General features: G+C 46.4%; 1 protein-coding gene across 3 annotated transcripts in view; it reads left to right on the forward strand.

Annotated features, from left to right (window-relative positions):
• Nucleotides 1-12,406, forward strand: part of DLG2 (discs large MAGUK scaffold protein 2) — a 793,095-nt gene that overhangs the window by 269,726 nt on the left and 510,963 nt on the right. The window lies entirely within an intron of this gene.

A 12,406-nucleotide genomic window follows, 5' to 3' on the forward strand; every position in this document is an offset into this window, starting at 1 on the left:
TACTCAGAGGAACGTTCCCAGCCCCTGCTTCTTGTGTATCCTCTAGTCTATGAGCTCGAGCTCGTCATCTATTGTGCCCTCCCAAGCGCTCAGTACAGGGCGCTGCACTTAGTAAGCGCTCAATGAATACGACTGATCGATGTCCAGTTAAATCTAATTGGACCCCCTGTGTCCTATGGGGCTTAGAGGTCCCTGGTTAGAGCCACGGCCATCTCTGGAATTGGCTGTTCCGAACTTTGGCACCAATAAATTGTATTTATTGAGCACTTAGTGAGGGCAACACACTGCATGAACTAAGCATCTGGGCAAGAGCATTCATTCATTCATTCATTCATTCAATCGTATTTATTGAGTGTGCAGAGCACTGGACTAAGCGCTTGGGAAGTACAAATTGGCAACAATCAGTATTATTTAATGAACGCCTACCGAGTGCAGAGCACTACACCACGGGCTGGGGAAAGTACAATTGAGCTAATAGACATGGCCTTTTTCCTCAGAGGGTTTGGGGTCTCGGGGAGACAGATAATAATAGCGATATTTGCCAAACGGCTATTACGTGCCAAGTACGGTTCCGAGTCCCACGTCTACGTAGGAGAGAGAATGGGTACTGAATTCCCCTTTTACAGATGGGGAAACTGAGGCCCGGAGAAGTTAAGTGCCCAAAGTCACACAGCTGACAATTGGCGGAACTGGGAGTTGAACCCATGACCTCTGACTCCAAAGCCCGGGCTCTTTCCACTGAGCCACACTGCTTCTCTGGAGCATGGGAACAAATGGTCTACTTGTCTCATTTACAGATCGCTCGAGGTCACCCTAAGGACATTTTATTTGAAGGTGGAGACAAGCGTCCTAGTTCGTAGGAGTGATGGATCATTTTAAAAGGGGAAAAAAAAAGGTTTCCTTTTCCAAGGCCATACAGAAGGCAAATGGCGGAAATGGGAATACCTCCTCCGTCTCCCGGGGCCGGGCTCTTTCCACTGGATCACGCTGCTCCCCAGCTCTGCAAAATTATTTGCAAATAGAGCCGTAGGAAGAACACACACCTGACAGAGAGAAGTCCGACTACATCCGTTGAACTTACCACGTCTACGGAAGGGCTGAAGGCCGGGGGAACTCCGCATTTCTGGGGATAAGGAAGAGGAGCCAATGTCCGGAGATTTGGATCTGCTTCCCCTTTCCTGCTGGAGAAGTCAGTGGCCACAGAGATCATTTAATAAATCAATGCATCAGTGGAATTTATTGAGCGCTTACCGTGTGCTGAGCACCGTACTAAGCTCTTAGTTCTAGAGTAAAACTAGTACAATGTGAGCCCACTGTTGGGTAGGGACCGTCTCTATATGTTGCCAATTTGTACTTCCCAAGCGCTTAGTCCAGTGCTCTGCACATAGGAAGCGCTCAATAAATACGATTGATGATTGATGATGATCTCTCCTGGAGCCGATCAGTGTGTGGGTTCCCCTAGCCTCCTGGCTGGCCCAGCCCTGCAGATCCTGAGGGGCAGAATAATAATAATAATAATAATGATGGCACTTATTAAGCGCTTACTATGTGCAAAGCACTGTTCTAAGCGCTGGGGAGGTTACAGGGTGATCAGGTTGTCCCACGGGGGGCTCACAGTCTTAATCCCCATTTTACAGCTGAGGTCACTGAGGCCCAGAGAAGTGAAGTGACAATAATAATAATAATGATGGCATTTATTAAGCGCTTACTATGTGCAAAGCACTGTTCTAAGCGCTGGGGAGGTTACAGGGTGATCAGGTTGTCCCACGGGGGGCTCACAGTCTTAATCCCCATTTTACAGATGAGGTCACTGAGGCCCAGAGAAGTGAAGTGACTTAATAATAATAATAATAATAATCATAATCATAGTATTTATTAAGCACTTACTATGTGCAAAGCACTGTTTGAAGCGCTGGGGAGGTTACAAGGTGATCAGGTTGTCCCACGGGGGGCTCACAGTCTTAATCCCCATTTTACAGATGAGGTCACTGAGGCCCAGAGAAGTGAAGTGACTTAATAATAATAATAATAATATTAATAATGACGGCATTTATTAAGCACTTACTATGTGCAAAGCACTGTTTGAAGCGCTGGGGAGGTTACAAGGTGATCAGGTTGTCCCACGGGAGGCTCACAGTCTTAATCCCCATTTTACAGTGAGGTCACTGAGGCCCAGAGAAGTGAAGTGACTTGCCCAAAGTCACACAGCTGACAATGGGCGGAGCCGGGATTTGAACCCATGACCTCTGACTCCAAAGCCCAGGCTCTTTCCACTGAGCCACACTGCTTCTCTGGAGCATGGGAACAAATGGTCTACTTGTCTCATTTACAGATCGCTCGAGGTCACCCTAAGGACGTTTTATTTGAAGATGGAGACAAGCGTCCTAGTTCGTAGGAGTGATGGATCATTTTAAAAGGGGAAAAAAAAAAGGTTTCCTTTTCCTAAGAGATGGATCTGCGATTCTCTCCTCAATCAGTCAATGTAGACGCAGCATGCTTAGTGGTTAGAGCGTAGGCCTGGGAATCAGGAGGACCTGGGTTCTAATCCTGCCTCTGCCTCTTGTTGGCTATGTGACCTTGGGGAAGGCACTTCACAGCTCTGGGCCTCAGTTACTTAATCTGTAAAATGGAGATTAAGACTGTGAGCCCCATTTGCGGCAGGGACTGTGTCCGACCTGATCGGAGAAGCAGCGTGGCTCAGTGGAAAGAGCACGGGCTTTGGAGTCAGCGATCATGGGTTCGAATCCGGGCTCCGCCACTTGTCAGCTGTGGGGCCTTGGGCAAGCCACTTAACTTCTCTGTGCCTCAGTTACCTCATCTGTAAAAATGGGCTTAAGACTGTGAGCCCCACGTGAGACAACCTGATCACCTTGTATCCCCCAGCGCTTAGAACAGTGCTTTGCACATAGTAAGCGCTTAATAAATGCCATTATTATTATTATCTACCCCTTAAAGAAGCAGCATGGCTTAGTGGAAAGAGCACGGGCTTGGGAGCCAGAGGATGTAGGTTCTAATCCTGCCTCTGCCACTTGTCTGCTGTGTGACCTTGGGTGAGTCACTTAACCTTTCTGTGCCGCAGTCACCTCATCTGTAAAATGGGGATTAAAAATGCCCCACGTGGGACAACCTAACCACCCTGACTCTCCCCCAGCTCTTAGAACAGTGCTTGGCACATAGTAAGTGCTTAACAAACGCCACAATTATTATTATCATTACCCCCTCACTCAGAATAGTGTCTAGCACGTAGTGAGTGCTTAACATTACCATTAATAATAATAATAATAATAATGGCATTTATTAAGCGCTTACTATGTGCAGAGCACTGTTCTAAGAGCTGGGGAATTTACAAGGTGATCAGGTTGTCCCCCGTGGGGCTCACAGTGTTAATCCCCATTTTACAGATGAGGTAACTGAGGCCCAGAGAAGTTAAGTGACTTGCCCAAAGTCACACAGCTGACGAGTGGCGGAGCCAGGATTTGAACCCATGACTTCTGACTCCAAAGCCCAGGCTCTTTCCACTGAGCCACACTGCTTCTCTATATGTGAATATGTAAATTTCATATATATATGAAATTTATTGAGCACTTACCGGGAGCTGAGCACCATACTAAGCATTTGGGAGAATACATTACAGCCGAATTGGTAGACATGTCACGATCTGGTTGCTTCCTGAGTCATGCATCCAAACGACTGGGCCGTTCTGGGATTTCCTTGAGAAGGATCCATTAAACAAACTCACGTAGGGAATTTCTCCAGGACTGAAGGGAAGAGGATTCATCACCTTGGGTGCCAGTTGCCTCCTTTTCTTTGCTTTAATTTAGGATATTTGCAGACTTGCTGTCCGTTAGAGACTCAATCCGCGGAATTTCGATTGGGGGTTAGGCTGGGGAGGGATTATTTCTCCTTGAGATAGCAAGGGATTATTCGGGATTGCAGTTCCCCTCACGCTGTAGCCAGTAATATTCTTCTCTGAGCTCCTGCGACGGGAAAAGCATTGAATTGAAGGGATAAAATGACAGTGTCCACCTCACTTCCTTGGAAGCGAGTGGGATGCCGAACTCCCAGCAACTAGCTGGATAACAGGAGGCACTGTGGGGTGGCCTCAAGCTCCATCTTTTTTCCCCCTTTTAGACTGTGAGCCCACTGTTGGGTAGGGACCGTCTCTATATGTTGCCAACTTGTACTTCATTCATTTATTTATTCATTCAATCGTATTTATTGAGCGCTTACTGTGTGTGGAGCACTGTACTAAGCGCTTGGGAAGTACAAGTTGGAAACATATAGATACGGTCCCTACCCAACAACAAGCTCACGGTCTAGAGGGGGAGACAGACATTAATACAAGTAGATAAGACAATAAACTACAGATATATTCAGATAGATACATCTGTGCTGTGGGGAGTCATTCATTCAGTCGTATTTATTGAGCGCTTACTGTGCGCAGAGCACTGCACTAAGCGCTTGGGAAGTACAAGTTGGAAACATAGAGAGGCGGTCCCTACCCAACAACAAGCTCACGGTCTAGAGGGGGAGACAGACATTAATACAAGTAGATAAAACAATAAATTATAGCTATATACAGATAGATACATATGTGCTGCGGGGAGTCATTCATTCAATCGTATTTATTGAGCACTTACTGTGCGTGGAGCACTGCACTAAGCGCTAAGCGCTTGGGAAGTACAAGTTGGAAATATATAGAGGCGGTCCCTACCCAACAATGAGTTCACCGTCTAGAGGGGGAGACAGACATTAATACAAGTAGATAAAACAATAAATTACAGATATGTACAGATTGCTACATATGTGCTGTGGGGAGTCATTCATTCAGTTGTATTTATTGAGCGCTTACTGTGCGCAGAGCACTGCACTAAGCGCTTGGGAAGTACAAGTTGGAAACATATAGAGGCGGTCCCTACCCAACAATGAGTTCACGGTCTAGAGGGGGAGACAGACATTAATACAAGTAGATAAAACAATAAATTACAGATATGTACAGATAGATACATATGTGCTGTGGGGAGTCATTCATTCAATCGTATTTATTGAGCGCTTACTGTGTGCAGAGCACTGCACTAAGCGCTTGGGAAGAACAAGTTGGAAACATATAAAGGCGGTCCCTACCCAACAATGAGTTCATGGTCTAGAGGGGGAGACAGACATTAATACAAGTAGATAAAACAATAAATTACAGATAGATACAGATAGATACATCTGTGCTGTGGGGAGTCATTCATTCAATCGTATTTATTGAGCGCTTACTGTGCGCGGAGCACTGCACTAAGCGCTTGGGAAGTACAAGTTGGAAATATATAGAGGCCGTCCCTACCCAACAATGAGTTCACCGTCTAGAGGGGGAGACAGACATTAATACAAGTAGATAAAACAATAAATTACAGATATGTACAGATTGCTACATATGTGCTGTGGGGAGTCATTCATTCAATCGTATTCATTGAGCGCTTACTGTGTGCAGAGTGCTGGACCAAGTGCTTGGGAAGTACAAGTCTTATGCGTAAGCTGTTGCCCACCCACCTGTACCCTAAGTCTGGCCCTGGTGAGAATTGTTCTGACGACTTGCCACCTGTCCACATGTTTTGTTTTGTTGTCTGTCTCCCCCTTCTAGACTGTGAGCCCGTTGTTGGGTAGGGACCGTCTCTATATGTTGCCAACTAGTACTTCCCAAGCGCTTAGTACAGTGCTCTGCACACAGTAAGCACTCAATAAACACGATTGAATGAATGAATGAATGAATGCTATTGCGTCGCCCCATAGAGACACCCTCCCCAGCGCTTAGTACAGTGCTCTGCACACAGTAAGCGCTCAATAAATGCGATTGATTGATTGATTGATCTTTGACTCCGGGATTTTTGCCCAGCGCTCTCAAGGGAGCCGTCGGATGGTCCTCTCCCACCTGCCCCGGAGGATCGCCTCAGTTTGCATCTCCTCTCTTTCAACTACAAAATTTGGCCACAGTGGTCCCTTACAAAATCCCAGGGTGGGGGGACGAGGAAACTGCACCAATTTGTACTTCCCAAGCGCTTAGTACAGTGCTCTGCACATAGTAAGCGCTCAATAAATACGATTGATGATGATGCACCTCCAGTTTCCTTTTTGTTGGGACTCCCGGGGAGCTGGCCTCTGCCGCAGTGCTGTCCCTTTCTAAAATGCGGAAAAAAGACCCTCTTAAGCCACTGAACACTAGAGACTGGAGCGAAGCACCCCTCTCCATCCCCCGCATCTTACCTCCTTCCCTTCCCCACAGCACCTGTATATATGTATATGTGTTTGTACAGATTTATTGCTCTATTTATTTATTTATTTTACTTGTACATATCTATTCTATTTATTTGATTTTGTTAGTATGTTTGGTTTTGTTCTCTGTCTCCCCCTTTTAGACTGTGAGCCCACTATTGGGTAGGGACTGTCTCTATATGTTGCAAATTTGTACTTCCCAAGCGCTTAGTCCAGTGCTCTGCACATAGTAAGCGCTCAATAAACACGATTGATGATGATGATGTATATATGTTTGTACATATTTCTTACTCTATGTATTTATTTATTTATTTTACTTGTACATATCGATTCTATTTATTTTATTTGGTTAGTATGTTTGGTTTTTTTCTCCGTCTCCCCCTTTTAGACTGTGAGCCCACTGTTGGGTAGGGACTGTCTCTGTGTGTTGCCAATTTGTACTTCCCAAGTGCTTAGTTCAGTGCCCTGCACATAGTAAGCGCTCAATAAATACGATTGATGATGATGATGTATATATGTTTGTACAAATTTATTACTCTATTTATTTATTTATTTTACTTGTACATATCTATTCTATTTATTTTCCTTGGTTAGTATGTTTGGTTTTGTTCTCTGTCTCCCCCTTTTAGACTGTGAGCCCACTGTTGGGTAGGGACCGTCTCTATATGTTGCCAATTTGGACCTCCCAAGCGCTTAGTCCAGTGCTCTGCACATAGTAAGCGCTCAATAAATACGATTGATTGATTGATTGAAGCACCCAGATCGAAGAGACTTGAGCGAAGACACCCCAAAGCCCATCTGTTACTGGGTTTTGAAATTCACGGTTACCTATTAACGCCCCACCGAAGTGTTCCATCAGCAGAGGTGGAGCTGTCTAGAAGTTTGCATAATTCACCGTTAAACTAGATTAAAGCTGACCTGAAAAGGGGAAATGAAAAAGGAGCTAATGAGCAGAGCAAAGAGGGGCTGAATGTTCCACACCAACCAGGGCAGGGAAGGACCTCTGAGGGGGCCGCCCGCCTTCTGAGCTCATTACGGGCAGGGGAGGGGGGCTGCTAATTCTGCTGCAAAGTAATAATAATAATGATGGTATTTATTAAGCGCTTACTATGTGCAAAGCACTGTTCTAAGCGCTGGGGAGCTTCCAAGGTGACCAGATTGTCCCACGGGGGGGCTCACAGCCTTAATCCCCATTTTACAGATTAAGTAAGATTAAGTATATGTTGCCAATTTGTACTTCCCAAGCGCTTAGTACAGTGCTCTGCACAGAGTAAGTGCTCAATAAATACGATCGACGTTGATGATGATGAAGTAACTGAGGCCCAGAGCTGGGAAGTGTCTTCCCCAAGGTCACATAGCAAACAAGAGGCAGAGTCAGGATTTAGACTGTGAGCCCACCTTTTAGACTGTGAGCCCACTGTTGGGTAGGGACTGTCTCTATGTGTTGCCAATTTGTACTTCCCAAGTGCTTAGTACAGTGCTCTGCACATAGTAAGCGCTCAATAAATACGATTGATTGATTGATTGATTGATTGATTAGAACACAGTCTTAATCCTCATTTTACAGATGAGGGGACTGAGGCCCAGAGCTGTGAAGTGTCTTCCCCAAGGTCACATAGCAGCATGGCTCAATGCTTTGGAGTCAGAGGTCATGGGTTCAAATCCCGGCTCTGCCAGTTGTCAGCTGGGTGACTTGGGGCAAGTCACTTCACTTCTCTGGGCCTCAGTTCCCTCATCTGTCAAATGGGGATGAAGACTGTGAGCCCCCCGTGGGACAACCTGATTACCTTGTAACCTCCCCAGCGCTTAGAACAGTGCTTTGCACATAGTAAGCGCTTCATAAATGCCATTATTATTTTATTAAACAAGAGGCAGAGTCAGGATTAGAACACAGTCTTAATCCCCATTTTACAGATGAGGGAACTGAGGCCCAGAGAAGTTAAGCACTGTACTAAGCACTTGCCAACTTGTACTTCCCAAGCGCTTAGTACAGTGCTCTGCACGCAGTAAGCGCTCAATAAATACGATTGATTGATTGATTGATTGATTGATTAAGTGACTTGCCCAAAGTCCCACAGCTGACAGTGGGCGGAGCCAGGATTGGAACCCATGACCTCGGACTCCAAAGCCCGGGTTCTTTCCACTGAGCCACGCTGCTTCTCCCATGAGCGTAGTATAGTGCTGTACACATAGCCCAATGTTGGGTAGGGACTGTCTCTGTATGTTGCCAATTTGTACTTCCCAAGCGCTTAGTACAGTGCTCTGCACACAGTAAGTGCTCAATAAATACGATTGATTGATTGATTGATTAAGTGACTTGCCCAAAGTCCCACAGCTGACAATGGGCGGAGCCGGGATTGGAACCCATGACCTCTGACTCCAAAGCCCGGGCTCTTTCCACTGAGCCACGCTGCTTCTCCCAAGAGCGTAATATAGTGCTCTACACATAGCCCAATGTTGGGTAGGGACTGTCTCTATATGTTGCCAATTTGTACTTTCCAAGCGCTTAGTACAGTGCTCTGCACACAGTAAGCGCTCAATAAATGCGATTGATTGATTGATTGATTGATTGATTGATTAAGTGACTTGCCCAAAGTCCCACAGCTGACAGTGGGCGGAGCCGGATTGGAACCCATGACCTCTGACTCCAAAGCCCGGGCTCTTTCCACTGAGCCACGCTGCTTCTCCCAAGAGTGTAGTATAGTGCTCTACACATAGCCCAATGTTGGGTAGGGACCGTCTCTGTATGTTGCCAATTTGTACTTCCCAAGCGCTTAGTACAGTGCTCTGCACATAGTAAGCGCTCAATAAATACGATTGATGATGATGATGGTAGCGCTCAATAAATACCATCGACCGATTGAGTGACTCTGTGCAGATTTAGAGTCTTACAGGCTCCAGCTGCTTCCCCGCAGCCCATCGGGCCTGTCAGGTCACGGTTCTCACGGGACCATGAAGCGGGAGTGTCGACTTCTCTTTTGACAAAATAGCGTGGCCTAATGGGAAGACCCTCAGGCTGGGGGTTAGGAGACCTGAGTCCTCGTGGCTCAGTGGAAAAGAGCCCGGGCTTTGGAGTCCGAGGTCATGGGTTCAAATCCCGGCTCCGCCAGTTGTCAGCTGGGTGACTTTGGGCAAGGCACTTCACTTCTCTGGGCCTCAGTTCCCTCATCTGGAAAATGTGAGCCCACTGTTGGGTAGGGACTGTCTCTGTATGTTGCCAATTTGTACTTCCCAAGCGCTTAGTACAGTGCTCTGCACATCGTAAGCGCTCAATAAATATGATTGATGATGATGATGGGGAGGAAGACTGTGAGCCCCCCGTGGGACAACCTGATCACCTTGTAACCTCCCCAGCGCTTAGAACAGTGCTTTGCACGTAGTAAGCACTTAACAAATGCCATTATTATTATTATTATTATTATTGTAACCTCCCCAGCACTTAGAACAGTGCTTTGCACGTAGTAAGCACTTAACAAATGCCATTACTATTATTATTATTATTATTGTAACCTCCCCAGCGCTTAGAACAGTGCTTTGCATGTAGTAAGCATTTAACAAATGCCATTATTATTATTATTGTAACCTCCCCAGCGCTTAGAACAGTGCTTTGCACGTAGTAAGCACTTAACAAATGCCATTCAAGTCACTTCACTTCTCTGGGCCTCAGTTCCCTCATCTGGAAAATGGGGAGGAAGACTGTGAGCCCCCCGTGGGACAACCTGATCACCTTGTAACCTCCCCAGCGCTTATAACAGTGCTTTGCACGTAGTAAGCACTTAACAAATGCCATTATTATTATTATTATTATTATTATTGTAACCTCCCCAGCACTTGGAACAGTGCTTTGCACGTAGTAAGCACTTAACAAATGCCATTATTATTATTATTATTATTATTGTAACCTCCCCAGCACTTAGAACAGTGCTTGGCACATAGTAAGCCCTTAATAAATGCCATCGTTATTATTACCGTGGGGCTGGGAACGGGGAGTAAAACTGTGAGCCCCATGTGGGACAGTTGATTATCCCTTGATTATCAACTTGATTATCTTGTCTCTACCCCAGCGCTTAGTAGAGTGCCTGGCGCACAGTAAGCGCTTAACAAAGCGCTTACCCCTTCTAGCCTGTGAGCCCGTTGTTGGGTAGGGACCGTCCCTGTATGTTGCCGACTTGTACTTCCCAGGCGCTTAGTCCAGTGCTCTGCACACAGTAAGCGCTCAATAAATACGATTGAATGTGTGAATAAATCTCAGAGGGAGACCAGTGTCTGCCACCACGTATTCCAGTGACACTTCTTGCCGTTCTCCTGGGAAATGAGCAAGCCGGGCACCGCCAGCAGCCGGGAAACAAGATGCCCTGTTGGAATATCCACGTTGGCACAGTCATTTGCTCTGCCTTTGAGGGGGCATTGATATGCCTTTTCATTTTCTCCCGGGAAATGCTTATCATATTTATAAAAGGTGATATAAAAATGCGTATCCCTTCTTCATCCCTCTCTCTCTCTCTCTCTCACACACACACACACACACACACACACACACACACACACACAGCTGTCCTTTGCTTTTAAAGATGGAAATACAGCGAGATCGTATCCGTGGGTAGGAGTCATCGTCATCATCATCAATCGCATTTATTGAGCGCTTACTATGTGCAGAGCACTGCACTAAGCGCTCGGGGAGTACAAATTGGCAACATATAGAGACAGTCCCTACCCAACAGTGGGCTCACGGTCTAAAAGGGGGAGACAGAGAACAAAACCAAACATACTAACAAAATAAAATAAATAGAATAGATATGTACAAATAAAATAAATAAATAGAGTAATAAATATGTACAAACATATATACATATATACAGGTGCTGTGGGGAAGGGAAGGAGGTAAGATGGGGGGGATGGAGAGGGGGGCGAGGGGGAGAGGAAGGAAGGGGCTCAGTCTGGGAAGGCCTCCTGGAGGAGGTGAGCTGTCAGCAGGGCCTTGAAGGGAGGAAGAGAGTCCAGCTGAAAAAACCGAAACCGCTGTTGTTTTTGCATCCTCTGCGTCGTCCTCTTTTGTAGAACGGGGCAGAGATACCTGTTTCCCTCTCTGGCTCCAAGCAAGAGCTGTGTGGGGGGCAGGATCTGTGCCTGATCTGATTATCTCATACCTAACCCATAATAATAATAATAATAATAATAATAATAATAATTTTAGACTGTGAGCCCACTGTTGGGTAGGGACTGTATCTATATGTTGCCAACTTGTACTTCCCAAGCGCTTAGTACAGTGCTCTGCACACAGTAAGTGCTCCATAAATACGATTGATGATTGATGATGATACTGGTATTTGTTAAGCGCTTACTTTGTGCAAAGCACTGTTCTAAGCCCGGGGGGAGATACAAGGTGATTCGGTTGTCCCACGTGGGGCTCACGGTCTTCTTCCCCATTTTACAGGTGAGGGAACGGAGGCCCAGAGAAGCGAAGGGACTTGCCCAAAGTCACACAGCTGACAGGTGGCGGAGTCGGGATTAGAACCCACGACCTCTGACTCCCAAGCCCGGGCTCTTTCCACCGAGCCACGTTGCTTCTGCCCATGCCGTGCCCATATTAAGTCTTTTAGACTGTGAGCCCACTGTTGGGTAGGGACTGTCTCTAGATGTTGCCAACTTGTACTTCCCAAGTGCTTAGTACAGTGCTGTGCACACAGTAAGCGCTCAATAAATGCGATTGATTGATTGATATTAAGTCTAGAAGAGATGTCATATTTGTTGACTCCTAAGCAGGGGAAATGAAAGAAGTTGAGGCCAAGATGCAAATATATTGTGGGCAGCACCATATTGTGTGTCTGAGGCGCTTCGTCCACACCGGATGAAGCGGTAGTAGACCACTTGTCAGCTGTGTGACCTTGGGCAAGTCACGTAGCTTCTCTGTGCCTCAGTTCCCTCATCTGTAAAATGGGGATTAAGACTGTGAGCCCCCCGTGGGACAATCTGATCACCTTGTAACCTGCCAGTCACTGCCCCGTTGGTGGGTAGGGGCCGTCTCTATATGTTCCCCAGAGCTTAGTACAGTGCTCTGCCCTCAGTAAGCGCTCAATAAATACGATTGAATAAACCACCCACCCAACCCTACCCAACGTGGGTTGCGCCATCTTCCAAAGTGGCCTCGGCA

The sequence above is a fragment of the Tachyglossus aculeatus genome, chromosome 20, assembly GCF_015852505.1.
Source record: "Tachyglossus aculeatus isolate mTacAcu1 chromosome 20, mTacAcu1.pri, whole genome shotgun sequence".
Classification (NCBI taxonomy): domain Eukaryota; kingdom Metazoa; phylum Chordata; class Mammalia; order Monotremata; family Tachyglossidae; genus Tachyglossus; species Tachyglossus aculeatus.